The following is a 19,919-nucleotide window of genomic DNA, read 5'->3' as shown; positions in this document are numbered from 1 at the left end:
GAAAAAGTTTAGTTTCTTATTTAGCATCTGCAAAGATCTGAATGAAACTAAATGTTCATAATAATTAGAAAGCCTGGTTCAAAAACAGCTGATTTTGCTGTATGGGCGTGTCAGCTCACGTTTGATTGAGTTAGCAGTCGACCAGCAGCTTCAGTGTCCTGTGAGGGAAAGTTACTGATTTTTCATTGGGGTTTTGTGGCTGTGAAAAGAGTACAGACGGCAACTTCAGTTCACCGTTGGTAAATATTGTCTAACAGAAAAGTAAAGCAGGGAAAATGTTATAAATATAGCGCACACTTACACTGATATTGATTTTAGCCGTGTTAAATCAGTTTGTGTTAAAGCAGAAATATAACAGTGTTGACTTGTTCAGCTGCAGCAGCAGGAGGAGGAAAGAAGTTTTGTTGCACCCAGACAGCAACTGACATGGAGGTTTTGATTGGTTTGTGCAATTAAATGCATAATAGTTGTAATAAATCTTGAGCACAAATACTCCCAGTTCAAACCAAAATAGGAAAGCGAACAAAAACTTAGCTGACAATATTTCAAATTTGGATTAAGATCCTAAATTACACGGTCATAAAACTGTTGCGGATTTGGGTTTACAGAGGCTTCAACATATAACAACTACAGCTCCCATGAGTCTTTGCCTCTGACACCTTATCAACATTCAGAACTCTGATGACTGTTTGACTTTTTGAAAGTTGATAAATCAATTGTTGAATTAAAAATCTTTAAATAAATGAGGTTCCAGCTGTACTGTCCATGCAGCTGAATTTACCAATTTACATTTTAATACGGATTTTAAAAAAAAAAAAAGTTTGTTCCTGAAGTGAAAGTCACGTTTGTTTGTTTGTTTATACATAGTTGGAAGATTTTAGATCAGAGGTCTGCAACTTGCAGCTCTGAAGCCGCATGTAGCTCTGGTTTTAACAGAAAAATATATGGAAATTAATCATTTTTTTTAACATTTTAATTTCCATTTATCTTCCATTTATTTATTGTAAAACTCAAGCATTCAAGTTGGTCGGCAAAACTTTTCAACAAATTTCAACCTGTAGCAATTTAATTTCCCTGTGGGGATTAATAAAGTGATTTTACTAAAAATTACCTAAAAATAGTGACGGGAAATAAATGTGAGATTGACGCAGCTGCAGGTTATTGTAAGTCATCCTATAAAGTTTTACAGGCTGTCCTCACTAGAAAAATGACTGTAGACTGTACTTATTATAACTCTTATAATATTTATTATTGTTAAACGGTGTCCTCTAGTGGCCGTAGCAAGTATGACAAAAGCAGATGAGAGAGTCAGGTGACAAACAGACTATCTGTCGATCTATCTATCTATCGATTGATAAATTGGTAAATATGACAATGTTTTGTGTCGGATTCTACTGAGAAAGAAGAAGCCACATTACTATGACTTCTGATCCTATTTGTACCACACAAAACACAAATAAGTGGATTTTTAAAAACATTCATTCTAATTTATTTAGGCCTTTTTTTTCCAGATTAGATTAATTAGCCCTTTTCACAGTCTTTCCTCACACACCCCTGTCTTGAGAAATACTCCTGCTTTACAATCACCAGAACAAACTTTTAAAAGTTACTTTAATCTGAACCAAACATAACAGAAACTAAACCTGTTTCTGGAAACATGCAGCATTTTATTCATTATGTTTGCAGCTGATTTAAATCTTCTTTACTAACTCTCCTGGGAGAGTCGAGTGTTTTTCAAACTGTATCACAGCAGAACTAAAGTTTCCATGAAGAGGCGTCTGCAGCCTTTGTGCTCCTTGTGAAGCTCGGTGGTTATAAGCTGAGATAAATCCCAGTGATGTGTTATGGTTTCCCCACTGTGACTGGCTTTCTCGCCCGCTGTGACTCCAGGAAGTTTGCTGCATTATTTAAAAATCACCTCCCAGTCAGTCTCAGCCTCTCTGTTCCCCTTTTTTCTCTCTGAGAGCAGAAAACAAAACCGTTAATCTGTGATTTCAGACGAGGTGAAGAGAGAGAAATCTGAAAATGTGGATGTCAGTGGGACCACCCGTGGAGAAGGTGGTGTTGAGCGGAGGTTTCACTCATCTTCATCGCTGTCCCTGATTGTGTTGAACAGACTCGAGCTCCCTGGTGTCCTCGACAGATTCTGCCAGATGGTCTCTTCTGTCAGTGCAGGGAACAGAGGTGCTCTGTTCACAAAGCTGCTCCTGAAAATACCGAGCTGGCCTCATCAAATGCATTTCTTTTATTTTCTTTGTGTTTTTTATTGCAATTACAATAGAGATAAAACAATGATTGACACAGAGACAAAAAACAAAAACAAACAAAACATAACTGAAAATGTGAATAAATTATTGAATCAATCATAAATAATGATGTACAAAACTTTACATGGCACATATAAATGTTCGTAGTATTTCTAATAATGATATTGACATTGTTATTTTGGGTGGAGGGATGACAGTGCATGTGTTGAATGATAAAAGGTAAAATAATAATCATATACTACACGTGCATTAAGCAGAGTAAAATAAAAAAATAATAGATAAATAAATAAATAGATTATAACCGATGTTTATAAAATGACGTAACAAGACGAAACAAGACAAAAATAGACATAACGGGATGTTACAAGACAAAAGCAACGTAAAAGATGCAACAAGGTGCAAAAGGTTTAACCTGCAAAAGACAATGGACAAAACAAGACAAAAACAAAAGACCTAAAAAGACAAAGAGGACATAAAAGATGTAACAAGAGAAAGTGGAAGTAACAAGATGAAAAGGTTGCAAAAGACTTCAGACAAAAACAGTGGAGAAGACAACATGATGAAAAAATGAAAAAAGACATAATAAGACAAAAATGATGTAACAATACGAAACAAGACAAAAATAACATGCAAGATCTTACAGGACAAAAAAGACGTAAAAGACATAACAATACAGAAGAGACGTAACAAGACAAAAAATAAGTAAAAAGACATAATGAGATATAACAGACAGAGAGGGACACTCTACCATGAAGAAAAGGTGAGCTTCAGTTAACTTTGGATGACTTTTTACTTTTATACTTTTAGTACGTCTTTAACTGCAGTAAACAAGTTGAATCAGAACTTCAACTTTTACCAAAGTCCTGTTTTACACAAGTATCTGTACTATCTGCACTTACAAATTACACATTTAAATGGCTCTGTTAGATGTAAAGACGGATCCAAATAACCTAAAAACCTAAAAATAAACTGTGTGCAGTGGCTTCATGAAAGCATCTAATGATCATGCAGGAGTAGGTCACCTTGCCTGGAGGCATCATGGCTGCAGTGTCCCATCAACCACATCTGCTGCAGCAGTCAATTAGAGTGAACCAGCAGCAGAAAAAACACACAGAGCTCCACGTGTCATCCTTTTTATCTCTGCTCTCATTTTATATTCTTCAGTTGTTTCGGGCAGCGTGTGAGTGATAGCTTCCCACGTTGAGCCGCTGCACATTAGCATACGCGTCTGAGCGGAGTACAAATTCACCATCAGGAGATGAGAGGAGGATTCTTCAGAGCTTACTTTGTAGTTTTAATATTTCTGATATGATACTATAACAGGGTTTGATTTATGAATTATGATGGTAAAAAAGTGAAAATGCTGAGTGACTGTTTCACATCAAACATTCATCACAGCTTATTTAAAGGCCCTGCAGACCCACAGAGCCGTTTGCAGTTCCTCTGCTTGATTAGACCTCTGCTCAGGTTGGAGTCGGGCCGAGGTTTGTTGTGAATCACTGTGGGTCATCAGACTTCATGTACTAATATTTGCTCTGCAGAATGCAGCCAGCTCAGTGCCAGTCTGAGCTGGGTGGCATGGTTTCAACTTGGCTCATGATGGTGGATGCCACTCACACAGACTTAAACTGGTGGCTCTGTGCAGCAAAATACCACATGCACCAGCTGCATCATGTAATAAAGACTGAGACACTGACCAGTAAACCACCTTTAAACAATATAAACTGCTCTGCAAGAAGTAATACATTTTATCTGATGGTTTTTTGTTGCAAAATGAGCTCAAATACCTTGTTAAAATGGCTTACATGTAGCTCTACACCAGAGGTCTGCAACCTGTGGCTCTGGGGCTGCATGTGGTTTTAGTACTCAATTATAATTTTGAAAGTAACATAGTAGATTAAATGGTGTAATGAATACTTAAGTACAAGTAAAAGTACAGACTTGAAACTAATACTAAAATCCCCCAAAAAACTACTTAATTACAGTAATTTGAGTATTTGTAATTAGTTTCTTCCAACCCTGCTGATAAGTGATGATTAAAAAGTGGTTATGTAATATATGTCTATACGTTTTAGGAAAAATTTACAGATTATACCTTTAATATTGCCCACATGACACAGAAAGTACTAACTTCTTACATCGCGGAGTCAGAGATTTCAGTGTGGTACCTTTCCCGGATGTAGTTTTATTCTGAAAGGGTAAACCGGAAGCAGTATGAGTCTACTGTTTGTAGTCTGCCGGAGGTTTAAATGGGAGCGAGAGCGACTCATCGGACACATCGAAGAGTGAACCGAGGCAGACAACGACTCCGAACCGACTGAACTGAACTGAAGTGAACTGCTGCCGGAGGAGGTTAAATGTTGGTAGTTTGTTTGTTGGATTTATTAGTTTGTCAGAAGACGAGTCGACTTCAGATTAAAGCGACATTAAACAGAAAGAAGAAGCTCATCATCTGTCAGCGGTGAGTTTATACACGCGGTTTTGTTTAACGTGATTTTAGCCTTCAGTTTGTGTGTCAGCAGGTTTGTTATTAAGCACTTAGTTAGCCGCTAGCTTAACTGTTTAATCTATAAAAAAAAAAACGATGTAAAAGACTAAATTTTCTAATTTTAAACACGTTTTAACGTCACCTTTCAACTTATTAATATTTACTAACAGTTCGGTGTTGATTTCTGATCGTTAAAACTTGAGTTTAAAATAGTAAAAAACAACTTTACATTAATTAAAATGTGTAGGGAAAAACTGAGTTAGGCTAACTTGTATTAAAGGAGCATACAGGCTAATTTTACATAACTGCAGTTTGTTTAAAGATAATATTAGTTAAACATTTTGGCTGTTAAAGATTATGAATATGAATTTGTAGCCCTAAATAAAAGCTATATTGACTATAATTGATTATATCCATTATTTTCATCATTGATTAATCTGTTAATTATTTTCTTGATTAAATGATTAGTGGGTTGGTCTTTAAAATGTCATAAAATGGTGAAAAATGCCCAAGTTTATGTCCTCAAATGTTTTTTTATGTCCAAAACACAATGATATTCATTTTACTGTCAGAGAGGAGTAAAGAAACCAGAGAATATTCACATTTGAGAAGCTGAAATTACAGAAAAAAAACTACTCAAAATGATTATTGATCAGTACATTGTGTATCTGACAGTATCTGTACATCTGTGAGTGGTGGAAGTAACAAAAATTAATTGATAATCCTGAAATAAAAAGTAGAGGGGTAAAATGGATGTGAAATGAAAAACTGGAGTGATAAATGATGAAGTGATTTGATGAATTTAAAACTAATTTAATTAAAACAGTTGTGATATGATGGAAATGAGCCATCTTTCATAATTTTCCTTGTCTTGAATTCATCATTAACACAAAATTGTAATTTATCATTTAATGGAAAGTGGCCTCAAGGGTGGCAGCAACAAAAAATAGAAAAAATGAATAAATGGAAGTAACGAAAACTTGATTGACATTTCATTTGAAACAGACCTGCTATTGATCATTCCCAGTGCCTAACTGACATTTATTGTTTACAACAAGCAATTTTTGTTACTGCCCCAAAATGTCAAAAACCACGCCCACTGACACGGGCTTCGCTATTGATTAATTATCAATTAATATTACTAACACCACTCATACATGTCAGCCAATAAAGGAGTACAGAAATGCAATATAGGGCTGCAACTAACAATTATTTTCATTATTGAAATCAAATTATCAGTGCTTCAAAAAGTACAAGATGACGTCCTCAAATGTCTTGTTTTGTCCAAAACCCAAAGACATTCAGTTTACCGTCAGAGAGGAGTAAAGAAACCAGAAAATATTCACATTTAAGAAGCTGAAATATTTTTTTTTTTCTTAAAAAATGACTCAAACTGATTAATCAATCATTAAAAATAGTTGGCAGTTAATTTAATAGTTGATTACAACTATTAACAACTAAAAATAAACTCAGCTCTACATAAAACCAACCAACATTTTTGATAAGGATCCTTTATATTTTTTTGTATAAATAAAGAAATTTGACAAAAAAATTGTACTAAGTGGGACATTTTTCTGAGTAAAAGTAAGTTGCCCGTAACGTATCAGAAAATTGTCTAAAGTGCCTTTTTCTTGCCTTTGTGCCTTTTTTGTTAGTTTACTGTCACATGATGAGACAAAGAAAAGATGAAATTGCTCACATTGGAGAAACTAGAACCAGGAAATGTGTTTTTGCTTGAAAAATGACTCAAAAGGTGACTCATTCACCATATTTTCTGTTGATTCACTGGCGATTAATTGGCTTATTATTCCAGCTTTAATGCTTATTTAAACTAGAGCTGCAACTGATTATTATTTTCATCATTGATTAATCTGTCAGTGGTTTTCTTGATTAATTGATTAGTGATTTGGTCTTTAAAATGTCAGAAAATGGTGAAAAATGTTGATCAGTGTTGTCCAAAGCCCATGATGATGTCCTCAGATGTGTTGTTTTGTCCAAAACACAAAGTTATTCAGTTTTCTGTCAGAGAGGAGTCAAGAAACCAGAAAATATTCACATTCGAGAAGCTGAATATGGACATTTTTTTTTAAATTAAAAATGGATTGTCAAAATAGTTGGCACTTAGTATAATTATCAGTTTTAATCAATTGCTTGTTGCAGCTCTAATTTAAACTTGATAAAAATTTAATATCAGGCTATATATTGTGACCAATTATTTCACTATCAAAAATCAATCGGCTACAGTAAACTGAGTGTAGTTCCTGTCACAAACAGTTAGATTATTAAAGGAATATTACAAAGGTTAATCATAGTTAGTTGATTGACAGTGTTCAGTTTGGGTTTATACAAGAAGGATAATTTATGATGAGGAGACGGCAGATGACTGACAAGTGAGAGTCAAGGTAAAAGTTAAGTATTAAAGGATTTAGATCCATTTCAGAGCAGCTTGTCTGACTTTAAATGTTTTCCTGCAAGACAGAAAGTACCTCCTCTGTTGACAGTTCATCAGCCAAATATATTTATAGAGCAAAATCAAGTCTCCAAATGAGAGTTGATTAACTGGCTCGGTGTCCAGTGGAGTGGCCAAACGAACATTTGGCTCATGCATGCAGCTACTTTCACACCTCGTGAGTCTGTGCAACACGCACACTGACCCTCCTCCATTTAGTTTTCCTTCTGAGAGCTTCAGCTGCTGCCAGCCTGATATCAGGAGACTGTTGGAGACTTCTCTGTGTGAACGTTTCTTTGCATTGTGTATGAATCAGTTTGGCATATTAATGTGCACCATCTGCATGACAAAAATGTTCAGAACAGTATCACGTCTTTAACACCTGATCAATCCTGCGTTCAGCCAAAAAGACACGTCGTATATGTTCATATAATGAGGGAAATGTCTGTGAAAGGGAAGATCCACCCTGTTGGCAAGATGCTGCTCCCTGTTTCTGAGTCCATTTTGATGTTTGGTTCATGCTTTGAGGCTTAAATGTCAGGAAATAAGAACGAATGTCTGTCGTTAGTCTCCAGACCCCGATATGATGTGTCCAATGTGCTTGTTTTGTCCAACCCATCAGTCTAAAACTCCTAAAGCATCAAATCCTCACACTGGAGACATACCATTAGCATTTTAGCCATGCTAGCAGCTTGATTATTGAGATGACGGTGTCAGTCTGTCTGTCTGTCAGTTGGTCAGACTGTCCAACACGTTGATCCAGACTGAAATATCTCAACAACTATTGGATGGATGAGCATGAAGGTTTGCCAGATGATCGTTAGCATCACCATGACGTTGACATTTTTGGTTTTTTGTGAAATGTTTCAACAGTAATTGAATGAATGTTCCCTGAGAATTCGTTGTCATGACTTCATGTCAAGCATCATCATTAGGTCAGGATTAGACCTGCAGTAATTAATCAATCGATTATTAAATCGATAATTGATTCCAGCTTCCCCAATGTGAATATTTGCTGGTTTCCTTACTCCTCTCTGATAGTGAACTGAATATCTTTGGGTTGTGAGTAAAACAAGATATTTGAGGACGACGGCTTTGGAAAACACTGATTGACATTTTAACCATTTTCTGACTTTTTAAAACAAACAGCTATTAATCAGTTTATCATAAAAATAATCAACTATGAAAATAATTGTTAGCTGCAGCCCAAGTCAAAATATCAGTTTGTGCAAAGGTTTTGTTTATGATCAAATACCTGCAGAACTAATGACATTCCCATCAGCCTCAGCTGTAATTTAGTGCTAATTGGCAAACGTTAGCATGCTAACATGAATTGATGGTGAAAATTGCCTGCTAAACATCAGCATGTTAAATTTGCAACCTCTGTAGATGTCAGTGAAAACCTGTGAAAAAGTGTGAAGGTTCTGACGTCCAGCGCAGAGAATAAAGTCACACCTAAAGTGTGTGCTGTAATCCAGCTGCAGGTGCATGTTAGTGTGTGGGAGTTTGATCTGAGTGTCAGGAGCGTCCACTGGAAACTGGCCTGGTCACGATATTTTTTATATTACAATTACACGGTAAATATGTTTCTGAATACAGTGTAAGTGAAAAAAGATAGTAACACTGGCTGTTTTTACATTTTGATCAGTGTTTTGTGCTGCTCTTAGGTTTTTTTTTGTTTGTTTGTTTAGCTTTATTGAGTCCACGTTTGTTGTGGTCTGAGATGTTGGTGGTCTACTGCGACCTCTAGTGGCCATGAATGTCACTTACAGCACCTTTAACAGTGATATTTGCCATGTTCCCATCCGAATGTAATAGAAATTTTAACTGAATTGCAAGTATCTTGGCAAAAGAAAATGTGAATGAATGCTTGTTTCCACCCACTATTTATTATGCAGATTTTAGGGATGCACCGATCGACCGGTGAGAGATTAGAACCAGACGTTTGTCAGCATGACCGGCCCTGACTGATGACCAGCTGGTCAGCGTCAAATTCACACACATCCTCCACACGATGGTCATGTCATGCACGCAGTGACACTGACAGTAACGTCACAGCCACACAAACTCAGACACACGCCTGCTTTGCTACAGCAAACTGTTGCACCGCGTCAGTCTGTAGTTGCTTTACATCATGTTTCCCACGAGATCTCGCGAGATCGTGCTCCCTTGCGATACATAATCCTGTTATAGTGATATATTCAGTCCTGGTTGTAAACTGGAGCACTTTTGGAGAAAATATTAAACTTATTTAATAGTCAATGTTTTATTATGAACATCTAATTTAATTTTATATTAAGGAAAAGTTACAAAATTGTCTGTGTGTTTTGTCAGTTATAATTCTCAGAAAGACAGAAAATTGGAATCCGCTGGTCAGACCTTTACAAAAATTGGAATCAGCTAAGAAAATTGCAATCGGTGCATCTCTGGCATCTGTTTCAGCAAGATAACCAGTTGGTGGCGCCAAGTCTCCAGTCAGAAAACAGTTTTTTATTTGTCTTGTCTTATTAAGCGTATTTAATCAAATCCACCTCAAGTGAGTGTAAAAACATTTGGTGAAGCTGAGGAAGTTTTTTCTAATTTTGTCCTTTTCATCAAACTTTTTTTAAAATGGGATACTTCAGTATACACACAAAAAATACTATGAAGGATCAGCATGTTAGCATGTTAACAATATAATTTAACTGTGTCTGAGTACAGAGCTGCTAGAGTGGTTGTAGACTCTTAGTCTTGCTGTATCATCTGTTGGTTTCAGAACCTGTGTTCTTCATATATGTTCTGTGGTTACAAAGGATTTAGATTTTGCAGCTCAGTCCCTCTGAATGATGGTTGGGGTTTACGCCACATAACCACAATATCAAAAGTCTGATTCCTGACCAGGGACCTGTCTCCGGTCAGGAATCTTTGATTCTAGCTCAATTCCTTCCTGATTTTTCTCGCTCTGCTGTTGCGATCAGTCCCATCTCCTCCTCATCCTCAAAGTTCAGGTTGTGTCTCTGGAGGACGTCCACAGGCTCTGCGGTGAGGGGAACCACAGGTCCATCTGTCCCTTCCCTTCATGTGCAGCGCCGAGGCACTTAGTCTATTTGTGGATCACAGCGTGGCGGCTGCGGCCCGACAAAAGGACTGACGAGCCACAGGGGGGCCGATCCTCCAGGACTGCCAGTTACTTTACTTCCCATCCTGCCAGCAGAGCGTCTCGTGGGGGGCGAACGGAGGGAGGAGCTGCTTGTTGGACTGAGGTCGAACTCTGACAAATAGAGACGTCTGGAGTCGTCAGGGGAAAATACTAAATATCAGGCTGTCGTATCGGCCCGGTCACTCTGTCTAGAGTGATGTTGGTTTATTTAGCAAAGTTTAGTCAAGGCAGAGGGAACTGAAGCACTCTGCTTGGTTTAACACTGACAATAATGGGTTTTTTTGTCCTGTTTATCTACTAAAACTCCAAAGATTAGTCACATAATTAATTAGTTGTCAACCATTAAATTAATCAGCACCTATTTTCATAACTTATTAATCATTTTGAGACATTTCTTGAAGAAAAAAAAATATAGTATTGAATAAAACAGCACATTTTTTCCCTGAAGAATTACTTTATTCATTTATTTTTACTTTTGCTCCTACTTTTATTAGTCGATTATATAATTATCTTTCTGTTGATTGACTAATCAATCAGACGATAATCGGTGTAGCTGTAAACAAAACATGCAACAGGAAGTTGTCAGCATGGACTCTTGCAATTTGTGAGGCACATTTTTTATTATTATCTAGCAATTAAAGATTTAAAAAAAAATTACTAAAAAAAAAAAAAAATCAACAGATTTTACAAAACTATTTGGCAGTTGCAGCCCTACATCATTTAATCCAGAAGAAACTGTAAAACCATATAGATCTGATTGTCTAAGGCAGTTTAATTTGGTGTCTTAAATTTAAATAATGCATGTGACCATTCTAGAGCTGCAACGATTCATTGATTGTTAATCAATTATTAAAATAATTGTCAACTACTTTGATTACTACTTTAATTGATTAATCAGTAACTTTTAAAGAAAAAATGTTTCTGATTTAAGTGTGAATAGTTTCTGGTTTCTTTACTCCTCTCTCTTTGAGTTGTGAGTAAAACAAGACATTTGAGGACGTCATTGTTGGTGTTGGGGAAAAACTGATTGACATTTTTCACAATTTTCTGACATTTTAAAAGATTAATTGACCATGATAATAATAATTTGAGCAACCCTAGACCAGTCAGCACAAGTTTTGGCCATAATGTGGACCTGAGTTGTGAGCAGTTCAACCAAAGTCTGATTTTTACTTCTCAGATTTGTAGAAGAGGTGAACATGTGCAGTGTTTCACAAGAAACGAAGACAAAAACTACATTCGATCCCTTTAATCATGTGGTGACCCCTCAGATTTCTGTCCGTTAATGAGGAATTAGTATGACGGACAAGAAGGAAGAGGGTCGTTTCCTTGATTAGTTGATTAAATTAGCCGCCTTTAACACAACCTGCTCTCCTCAAACACACTGCGGACACATCATGCTAATGCCCCTGCTGCTCTTTCAAAGGTTTCCAGTTTTAACGAGATTAAATTCAGTCAAACTGAATTAAAAAGCAGATGGTCAGACCTCCACAGAGCGACCCTGTCCCTGAACTCTGCTCTGTCACAGCAGCACGGGGGCCTTTATCAGCTTTTCTTTTCTTTGGTGGTCTCATTTTCCTGAGTTACTCGACCATAACCAAGACGTTCACCGTGAACATCTTCACTGAAGCTGTGTGAGGTATATTTAAGATGAAGCACTTTGTAAAATCTGGGTTACACGCGGCTTCACAGTAAATTAAAAATGGAAGATACAACTAAATATAAACACAAAGAGGAGATATTACCTTTGAATAAACACATGAAATAAAGACAAGTGAGAGTAAAAAAGCCCTCAGATAAAATTAGGGCAAGCAGGTGCTATAATAAAATGCATTAGAGAGAAAAAGCACCTTTTAATATGAGATTCAAATATTCAACAGTGTTTAACTAAATGACTATTTATGAGACAGGGCAGCAGAAGGTTGATTATCATAAACCAGGAGTCTGAAACTGCCAGACGTTTAGGGCCCCTGCTCCCCATCCTGATAGAAAAAAATATATATTGTTTTATTTAATTATTTTTTCCTATTTGTTTCAGACCAATTTAAACCACCTTCTCATATACAATTGAAATAAAAAATGCGAATCATTGCTTGACAAAAGTACAAAAGTGACAATGCTCAGCGAGTGATTTTCCTCAGGGGATTAATGATCAATCCAAAGTGACAGAAGAGTTGCTGAGTTTGTCTGATGCACGGTAACTAAAAAAATGTTGAATCTGCTGTTTTCATGTGAAGTGTGACAAAAACATGTTAGAAATGGAAGTGAATTATTACATTTTCAGAAATATTGGACCTCATGCAAGAGCACAAAATTAAGCATGTTTTCCGAGTGGTCCAGACCTGTCGTAGAGTCGTGTGCAGTGAGTCAGCTGTTATCCAAACCAAAGTTTTTACCGACCCTCCGGTAACACAGCATTAACAGCGCTCGCTTTTCCCGTTTCTTTGCTTTAGCAGGTCTTTTAATTCTGACGCTGTTAAAATGACAGATTTTCCTTCATGGATCTCAGAAAGCAGGACGTCAAACTCCAAACTCGTAATGCCATTTTCCTAAATGAACACTTCCTGACATATGGAGCAGGAAGCGCAGCCATGTATGGAATTATTGGGGTGTTAATTATGCAAATTTACAAATCTCATGATTGTGCAGTCAAATACACACGGGTGGAGATGACAAGCCAAATTTGAGTTTGAGATCTCTGCCAATGACATCTTGGGACCAGCATTTCAAAACTTTTAATCTGGATCAGAATTATCTGGGTAGGATTAAATCTCAGATTTGCGTGTTTCAGAACCAGGATACCTGCCTCAAAGACAGTTTCAAGATAAAGATCTACAGTGAAGATTTAGACTAAAAACATGGTCTAAGTGACATCTTTCAAGTCAACTTGGCATGTCGGGGCTTTAGGAGACTTGGATTACACCAAACAAGTTCCAGTTGTTTTTTCCATTTGGAAACTGGTCACCATTCACTTCCACTGTTTGGGAGATTCTGCAACACTGTTTTCCTGTGAAACTCATCTTGCGACTCCTCAGATTTATCTTAATCTGACCTCCAGTATTTGTCTTAAAAATCCGCTTTATATAACTGATCCTATGAACTAAAGTGTCAGGGGTGTTTGTGGGTGAACTATCCCTTTAAAGTAACACAGATCATGCCAAAACAATATCCGTTCTAAACTAACAATTAACCAATAAACCAATAATATTGATAAGAGCAAAAAAAAAAATAAATCCTCCAAGCTGTTGTGTAAAAATAGGTTGGTGCAAAAACAAGAATATTGAGTTTCTTCCTCTAAAAGTGGATTATAGTGCAGCATAATTCTCACCTGCATCATGTTTCAGAATGATGACGACAAGGTTCTGCATAACTAGATTCTGTAATCTTGATCTTGTGGTATCTGGACCAGAACGATCCTGTCTGAATAATCTTTGAAAAACCAGGACAGCAAAAAAAACCAAAAAAAAAACCAAAGTGGATAATTCTGATCCGGGTTCAAAGTTTTGAAATACTGCCCCCAGAGGAGCTGTGGAGGGAAGTCAATGATGTAGGTTGGATCAAATCATAAATCTGCTGGAATCCATCCCATAGTTGTTGAGATATTTCAGTCAGGACCAAAGTGGTGGTCTGTCTGACATTATCATCCCCAGTGCCGCGCTGCTAACGTGGCTAAAATCATGACCAAGTTTTATTTTGCTGCAGCGACTTGCATCAAAGCAGCTCGACTTTATAGTTTTTTGTTTTTTTGTTTTTTTTATGTGAGTGTGGAGTTAATGGCTGCTGATGGTTTGACTTGTGGTTTGTGGCCTTAAATGTCTGCATGTACAGACGGGATAGGCAGGAATCATACAGCACACTGTTGGACTAATAGTGACTTTAAAGAATACAGTGCATTAGTGCAAAAGTCTTTCCCCTTTCTCTCAAAAATGCGTTTTTCTTATGTTTACGTTGCCTAAAGTGTCTGACCTCGACTAATACTGACTTGCATCTGTGCAAACTTTGTCACTGTTGAGGTGTTTTTTCACATTCCTCTACTGAACAGCGGAGTTTAGAGTTACAGTAAACTTGATTGTCCCCAGAGCGAAACTTGTTGTTGGCGTGATGCTACAGTCTGTTGCATCATATAAAATAAGATAAAAGATAAAAAACTCTCATTGTGTTAACATTTTGTGAAAGCATCAATAGTCATCAGTACAGTATCGTTGTAATATCGAGGACCTGGAAAGAAAATATGTTTGTTTGGTTCAGACCTCAATAAATAAAACATCATCATGATTATAATATTTTTGTTTTTTTTAATTTCCACTAATCGTATTGCAGTTTCAGTCAAATAATCACAGTATGTCTTTTTGTTTTACCAAATTGTGCAGCCATAAGAGAAAGTAAAGTCCCAGAAATGGGTTCTGGTACCGTATCGGGTCACATGTGAATGATACCCAACCCACATTACTATTCTGATCTGTCCAGTTGCAGATTTTGGGGCACAACAGACTCCTCATCTGAGTCTGACTGAGGCCCAAACACCTTTTCAGAGTTTTTTTTAACGTGTGAAAATCACACTAAACAAAATATTAATCTAATCAGAGTATTTTTAAATAATTTAAACACGTCTGGAGGAGCAACTTTAAAGAATTTGCAGTCTAACCATATCCAACAGTGCATCAAACTTTGCACACAGTGTGGTGACTCTCAGTGCTCTCTGCCGTGACCAAATGCTTTTGCAATTCAGTCACTGTGGTTTATTAAATACAGAAGAAGCTGTGCAGCTGTAACACGGTGGCTAAATCACGAGAGCGTTTGGCACCGAGCCACTCGTACTCACACTCAGCAGCACGATAATTCAGAACAGAGTCTGAATATGGCCGCTGAGAGAAACCAGCAGACGGTATTTTCCTCCACGCGCTCCAGTTTATTCTCCCAAACCTGAACCAGATGTCCTCGGCTGTGAGGACGGTGACGTTTCTTTTACTCTGCGTTGGCAGACTCTGCTCTCTGTGTGGTCCCGCTGAGTTTGTGGTCAGTCTGAAAGTCGGATCATCTGCAGGAAGGTAGCTGTTAGTCACACCTGGTGTATTGATTTCACTTCATAAACAGCAGTTAATTGAAGTGAGGATGAGGATGAAGAGATGCAGCAGCAGCCGTCCTCTTCCATCTGCACAGAGTGGGCGCCTCACTCTCCACCTCTGCATCCACCTCTCAGGGTTGGAGTGTAATTGGGTCTCTGGAGGATTACGTGTCTACCTCTGTGCTGCTCCACACTTTTAACTTTCATCTTTACGGTTTGGTTTGTCCTCGGCTGGCTGACAGCTCAGCACTCTCAGATGGCACCGAGGCCTGAAGTGTTGGCAGCAATTGGGAATAATTCTCTTTTCATCACACTTCCATCAGGGGTGCAGCTATTCTTTAGGTTTTAAAGCAATCAGGATAATATCTTAGAGTTTGAAACCGGCTCTTGTCAGTGTGAGCTGGAGCTCGTTGCTCTGAGTCTTTGTTGTTGCTGGTTGTCAGTTTTTTGTGCTTGTGCAGATTTCACACGAAGCTTTGATGGAGTTTAATAGCAGCAGGTGTTTTGGTATCAGTCCCGTTTACAAAGTTTCACTTTCTTGCTCTTACTGAAATACGCTTTTGAGCAATAAAGCTGTCAGCTGTGAACTTGTTGATGCACACATTAAAATGTCAGAAGCAGTCGTCTCCTTTCAACTTGTTTTCATCAGGACGACTCTGGGTTCAGCATCTCGAGCTGAATGAAACACTTCAGAGATGATGGAAGTTATTCAGATCAAAATTAATGATAGTCTGATATCGGGATGATTTTCTGGCATTTTGAGATTATCATAATGCTGGGCGACATAGCTGCAAAGATTTATCACACTAAAATGTTTAACTGACTCTGCACCACCCTCCTCAGTTATTGTTGCTACTCCTGTCAAGCTTTTCATTCTCACACTGCATTTATGCAATTTACAGTGTTAATGGTGGCACATTTAACATTGAAATTGTGAGTAATTGTTGAAACACGAGGTCTGTGATTCCACAGAGAAGAAAACAGACGTAGACGTATGTCTAGTTGATGGCCGTGGCTAACATGACGACTCACAAGCAGATTTCATAAGTGTAGCTGACTAATGTGAGCTTGTACTAACTCTACTGAGTTGGCCAAGAAGTCTGTTACCAGGTGACATTTTAATATTTCCATCTGACATGTTTTAGAACAAGAACTCTATGAAAGTGTTTATGTAAAGTTAGCTAACAGCTGCGTACATGATATAACAACATAATGCTAACAGACTGAGGCTAATGCTAGTTTACACACCAGCAAACATTGGTTGGATGGTGAAATACAGCAGGTATATCTACATGATAGATGACAGAAATACAGTCATTAACATGGAAAAGGAAGCACGGGGACTCGATTAGTGCAGCGAGCCTTGAGGCGGGTCACTCAGCCAGACCAGCCGGACTGCGATCACTCCAGGAAGAGAGCCAGGATAAGAGCTAAGCCAACCCAGCTTAGACCTGAGACAGCGAGCCAGAGAGAGATGCATCACCGTCGACCCACTTTGTTTCTGCATCAGCCCACATCCTCCTCCTCAAACCCCCACAGAACAACTGCAGATGCAGTGGGATCTAATAAGTTTGTCTGGAGGTAAAGTTACTGCAGCTAGTAAGCTAGCGTTAGTTAGTCGGACTGTTAGAGAAGATGAAGACAGAGTTTAATCCATTCACCACGTGTGCTCTTGTGTGTCATGTTTTTGAGAGACAACAAAAAAGCCGCCCATGAAACTCTGAGTATCACTCCTCTCAGAGCCTCCTGCACACCTTCAACATGGAGAGAAAAATTGACAGGCTTTTCTAAATTTGAACACGTTTCACTGTCCTAAATTATAGCAAATCTTATGTAAAACTGACAGAGATGGCATTAGACGTTGCTAGTCAATATAAATAAATAAGAGGAATGAAATGAGACAAAATTGCAAAGAAAAAAGATGAAAAAAGAGACCACATCACATAAAAGCAAGTCTATAAAAAGTTTTAAGCGGTGATTCAAAAGATGTTACTGATTCTGCAGCCTTATCTCCTCTGAGATGCTTGTGCTCAGATTGTAATGTGCATACAATCATAATACATAAAGGGATTATACGCAACTTTTCTTTGTTTTGATATCTGCATTATAAATCGGCCATCAGCTGCCCTGCTCTCTAAATACAGGCCACCGAAAAACCCACATCGGTCGACTGCCCAAACTGCTCCGTTGGTGCAGGATTAGTCACCGTCTCACCTCATCTGCACATGAATGTGATGTTGTTTTTCTCCTCAGTTTCACACTGAGGAAATAGAACAAGTAAGACACAGTTGGGGAGAAGGGCTCCTCGCTGTGTGGGCAGCGTGGCTGTCAACAGATTTGGAAGGTCCTCCACATCCGTGAGTCATGTGCCTTCTGTTTGACAGGCCTGCATCATTGGCACAGCTGCCAGCGGCAACCTGTAGCTGTAAGAAGGATTATAAGACAATGTCCTGCTCTATACGGAGATATACCTAAAATAATATATAATATAAGAAAGAGATGATCAACGAGTAGGTGTGCGTTAAACGGTTTGAAGGCACGACATGGAGGCAGAGAACCGCCTGATTATCTTGTTTATATTATGATCATTTGCCAATAGGAAATAAAAAATATTTGCAGATTTTTTGGTGAAAGTTTTGCAGTCAAAATCAAAAGTTATGAAGCAACATCAGCTGGGTTGCCACAGTTGATGAGCAACACAGCTTCCTAACCAGAAGAGATGTGAGCAAACAGCTGTTCAGCATATGCAAGCGATGTTGCACCGGCGCACTTGAGATTCCTCCCTCTGTAGATGAGTAAATTAGGTGTTTGAGTTATTTATTCGTAACTACTGTAATTTTCTTAAATCAGCCTTGTTTCTATACAGTTGGAGGGCAGTTTACTTACTTATAACTCCCCAAAATTCCCTTTTTCCCTCCAAACTCAGTCCTTTCTGAGGATATTCCTATAAAAAAGCTGCTGTGGATCATATAAAAGGTGCCTCTTCTTCTCAGCATCATTAATTAGTCTCTCATCCTCCATCTGACTGCTCTGATGAGGAGAAACAAAAACGTCAAGGATGTCACATCAATTTTAACCAGATAAAAAAGGTAGGAGGTGCGTGAAACTTTGTTAAAATAGAGCCAGGGCGAGAGATTTTTCAAACAAGCCACACGTCACTCAACAGGTTAGGACGTCCTCGCTAAGGAAAACTGAACCAATCAGCTGTTTGCTCGCTCACTTGTTTGTTCACATCACCTCCAGTTAGGAAGTGATGTGAGCTCTGACAGCTGTGCTCTTTAATGTTGCTATGGTTACAAATTGGGTAGTGGATGAATTTCGAAAGGTAAACCTGTGTGGGTTAAATGATTTTAACGCACACCTGCCAGCCAATCAGAGGACCGTATTCACACAGATCATCTTATAAAGCACAGTTCAACATATTTTTATTTTAGTGAAGTTGTTAAATCCACAGATTCCACATAGAGATCCTCCTACAGGATGCTGCTCCTCCTGAAGTTTCCCCTCCAGAGTTTTTTTTTATTTTTGGAGATTTCAGATTGAATCTCTGAGGATAGAGGGTGATGTATGTTTTACAGATTGAAAAACATTTTAAAATAAAGCAGTGATTTGTTATTTTGAGCTATTCTCGGTGGAAAAACCTGTACAATCAAATATAATCCAATATAACAGCCCTATTGATACTCCTTTCATGTGATTATAGAGTTATATGTTTTAGCACTGAGGTCTTAGTCACTCAGTACAACACCACCTTTAATTATGACCTCAGTAATAAACAATAATAATTGAATTTATACATTTCTGAGTCTATTAACAAAAAATGCATGTTACAAATGTCATAAAAATAGAATTCATGGCAGAACTGTTGTGTTGAATTACTTTAGGTTGCACAGGTTTAGCTAATAAAGTGACACCTATATGTACAGTGTATATTTATGATGTAGATCACTTTTATTTTAAAATTTTTGTGGTAAAAGTAGCTTCTGCTTCAGGCCTTTTTCTGGTCACATGACTTGTACCTCAGATGAGATGAAGAGGAAGCCTGATCTCTTCAAACCCTGATCAAACACTTTATTAAACATTATTTTACTGACCAACACCAGCGAAGGTTGATATGTGAGAGTTGGTTAAACGTCGATGTTTATTTTATCATGTAGATATACATTCATATAAACAGATTTTGGATTAAAGAGCCCTTAAATTTTTGAATGATTGTGACAAAGACTTGTAGTGAGCAATTTTACAGTGTGGAAAAATACTCAACAACATAATGTAGATGCTGTCTGAATTACGTCAGATGTATCTTTGGTACTGTGGTGCTCTTATTTCTCATTACCTATCAGTCAGCATCTCAGCAAGTCATTAATAATATATTGGCAGTTTGCTCATAGAGGCTCCAGTTTGATCCAGTGAATTTTGTTCTTAACTTGTTCAGTAAAAGCATCTTATCGGCCTGTTTTGCTTTTTATCATCGTTATTATTATTTGGTTTATTAACATTTGGCTCAGTCT

The 19,919-nt window shown here is 37.7% G+C and overlaps 1 protein-coding gene across 1 annotated transcript in view; it reads left to right on the top strand.

Annotated features, from left to right (window-relative positions):
• Positions 1 to 4,550: 4,550 nt before the first annotated feature.
• Positions 4,551 to 19,919, top strand: part of LOC146332490 (tetraspanin-18B-like) — a 46,373-nt gene continuing 31,004 nt past the window's right edge. Inside the window, exon 1 of the mRNA XM_084721712.1 lies at positions 4,551 to 4,728. The gene's annotated coding sequence lies outside the window, so the exon portion shown is untranslated. The remainder of the gene's footprint in view (positions 4,729 to 19,919) is intronic.

The sequence above is a fragment of the Lutjanus erythropterus genome, chromosome 1 (genome assembly GCF_056507025.1).
Source record: "Lutjanus erythropterus isolate fLutEry1 chromosome 1, fLutEry1.hap2, whole genome shotgun sequence".
Taxonomy (NCBI): Eukaryota; Metazoa; Chordata; class Actinopteri; order Lutjaniformes; family Lutjanidae; genus Lutjanus; species Lutjanus erythropterus.
Note: the sequence above shows the minus strand (reverse complement) of the source record. Positions and strands in the feature narration are given on the sequence as shown.